Source organism: Berghia stephanieae, chromosome 3 (genome assembly GCF_034508935.2).
Source record: "Berghia stephanieae isolate SIO BIC M18660-M18661 chromosome 3, UCSD_Bste_1.3, whole genome shotgun sequence".
Lineage (NCBI taxonomy): Eukaryota > Metazoa > Mollusca > Gastropoda > Nudibranchia > Aeolidiidae > Berghia > Berghia stephanieae.
In genome coordinates, this window is record NC_088362.1 from 99,169,627 (window position 1) to 99,172,911 (window position 3,285).

Consider the following 3,285-nt stretch of genomic DNA (forward strand, 5'->3'; position numbering starts at 1 on the left):
CTACACAAGACTTTAATCTAACTCTACACAAGAGTTAAACAAATGAGCCTAAAAGACTCCGCTGTGGTTATCGCTTAGAGACTATGAGCCTAAAAGACTCCGCTGAGTGGTCTGAAGAAACTGCTCAAAACTCTGGCATTTATAGGCAAAAATCAAGCAAACGAAGCAAAATTCTACCCACACAACCGGATGTTAGTCATATCCGTAAACATCTGAAATTCCTTAAAACTCCCCAGATTCCATAATCATGGACAACAACAACCCATCCTGATACCGGACATCCTCATATCAAGGATAAATAAATTCGTCAGCCCCATAGTTACGAGATATCAATCAAGCCATACCATAACAAAGTCACTCCGTAGAATACAGGGATCCTACTTTGCTTATAAGTTTACGGAGAAAACAAGATTGATGCCTTTCTCACAATAACACCCACACTACGTAGTTTAATTGAAACTTCCGGGCCATAGGTGCATGATCTGATACGACCTGTATCAACAAAAGAAGGGTTGTTCCAGAGGGATTACAATAACAACAACAACTAATACTACGACGACGTACATCCTGTCGTAAACTGACGCCTACACGGAAGCGTTTCGTTACATATCTCCCCCTAAGACTAAATTTGGTACAACATTTAGTTAGATCATCGAAATGCCTCAAGATCACATCGATCTCGATAAATAATCTGGACCATGATTATCCTTCCCTTTTACGGAACGTAGGACAAATCGGTATTGATTAAGGAAGAGAGACCACCTCATCAGTCTCCCATTCTCTGATTTCGCCCTGTTCAGATACAGAAGTGGGGCATGATCAGTTTCAATTATAAATTCTTTACCAATGAAATACACATTTAGTGTTTTCACAGCCCAAACTACGGCCAGACATTCCTTCTCAACAACAGAGTACCTCTGCTCCCGCGGTAACAATTTCCTGCTTAAATAGGTAACTGGATATTTGACTCCATCATGCTCCTGAGATAGCACAGCACCTAATCCTGTGTCGCTGGCGTCCGTAGATAAAATAAACGGCTTATCATAATCTGGAAGGCGCAACACGGGATCCGATGTAAGCATATTTTTCAGCGTTTGGAAGGCCTCTCTTCTGTGGTTCGTCCCAAATCACTCTGTTGGGCATGCCTTTCTTTGTCGCGTCTGTCAGGGGAGCTGCCACTGCTGAGAAGTTTGGCACATAACGTCGGTAGAATGATGCCAGCCCAAGAAAACTTCTCATTTGTTTCTTGTTCGAGGGTAAGTTTGCCTCTTGGATCGATTTGACCTTGTCCATGGTTGGCCTTAAATTCCCTCCACCAATAGAATGGCCTAAAAACTCCACCTCCGGGAAACCAAGCAGGCACTTTGACGGTTTCGCCGTCAAGCCGCAATCACGCAACCTTTGAAGAACTGTCCTTAACGTTTTTAAATGTTCATCCCATGTTGCAGTGTGAATGAGAATATCGTCGATGTAGTTTTTCACGTTGGGAAGTCCACCAACGACTTTTCTCATCATCCGCGAGAACGCGGGGGCGCCCCTTGAAGTCCGAAGGGCATTACAGTAAACTGCATCAGTCCTAACTCTGTTGCAAATGCCGTTTTCTCCTTGGTCCTGTCTGACAATGGAATTTGCCAGAATCCACGGGATAAATCAATCTTTGAGACAAAGTGACATGATGTCCCAATTTCTTGAAACAGATCATCAAGTCTAGGCATTGGTTCCGCATCGAACACCGTAATGTTGTTAAGGGATCTGAAGTCCACACAATAACGAATGGTTCCGTCCTTCTTCTTGACAACGACAGATGGCGAACAATACGGACTATCCGATGGCTCGATTATCCCGGCGCGAAGCATGGCCTTCACTTCTTCTTTTAATGTGGTTTTTAATGCTTGAGGCACGGGATATGTTTCTTTCTGACTGGACAATCCGACGTCAAACGGATGTCGTAGATGTAATTATTCGTGCGTCCTGGCACATCGGTCAATACGTCATCAAAATCCTGGAGCATGCCCTGCAATTGACCTATCTGCTGAGGACTCATTCCTTCATGCAGGATGACATCGTCTTTGGTCTCAGTCTGTTTCAGAGCAGGCAATTCCATCCGAGGAAGAACCTTTTCTCCATCACCATCGTTATCTTCGATAACCGCTGCCACGGCACATTGAAGAACACCGACTTCATTCTCCTTCTCCACGTCTCTCACGTAGTACCTTTTCAGCAAATTGACGTGGTATGTCCTTCTGGTGTTGTCTATATTAATGACGTAATTATTCGGACCCGTGACATCTTTCACTTCAAAAGGACCCTGCCACTTCAATTCCAGTTTGTTATGTTTCGTGGGCAGTAAGAGCAATACTTTATCTCCCTTTTCAAATGACCTTACTTTGGCCTTTTTGTCAAAATGTGCCTTGTGACGCGAGGATGAATACTGCAGGTTATCGTGTGCTGCCTTCACAGTATTCTCTATCTTTTCCCTTAAATCGACTACGTATTGATACGTCGTTTTCACATCCGGGTCTTCTATGTCTTCGGTCCATAGTTCCCGTAATATTTTCATCGGTCCTCTCACAGGCCTTCCAAATAAGAGCTCAAACGGAGAGAAACCAAGAGATTCCTGAGGAGCCTCCCTGTATGAAAATAATGCAGCATTGATGTATCTGTCCCAGTCTGAGGGTCGCTCTGCAGCCAACCTCTTGAGCATTCCTTTTAAAGTTCCATTAAATCTCTCTACAAGCCCATTGGCTTGTGGGTGATAAGGACTAGTAGTGATTTGTTTTACGGAGAGCAGTCTGCATACTTCCTTCATCAGGTCTGATGTGAATTGCGTCCCCCTGTCGCTTAGCATCTCCTTAGGTATTCCCGTGCGGCTAAAGATGTCAACCAATCCTTCTGCTACTCTTTCTGTTTCCATACTCTTCAGAGCAATGGCCTCTGGATACCTCGTACAGTAATCCACCACAGTGAGTATATATCGGTTTCCTCTATCTGATGCCGGCATGATGGGGCCAATTAGATCCACTGCTACCCGACTGAAGGGTTCATCGATGAGCGGAACTTTAGTAAGAGGGACCTTAGGGGTGATTCCTCTCGGAGCTGACCTTTGACACTGGTCGCAAGACTGACAAAATCTCATGACATCCTCCCAAATATTTGGCCAGTAAAAATTACTCAGTATTCGATCTGTCGTTTTCTTTGCCGCGAGATGTCCAGAGAGTACACTTTCATGGGCCAACCGCATGACTGAATTACGCAGGCATTTTGGTACGACAACTTGCTTTACCA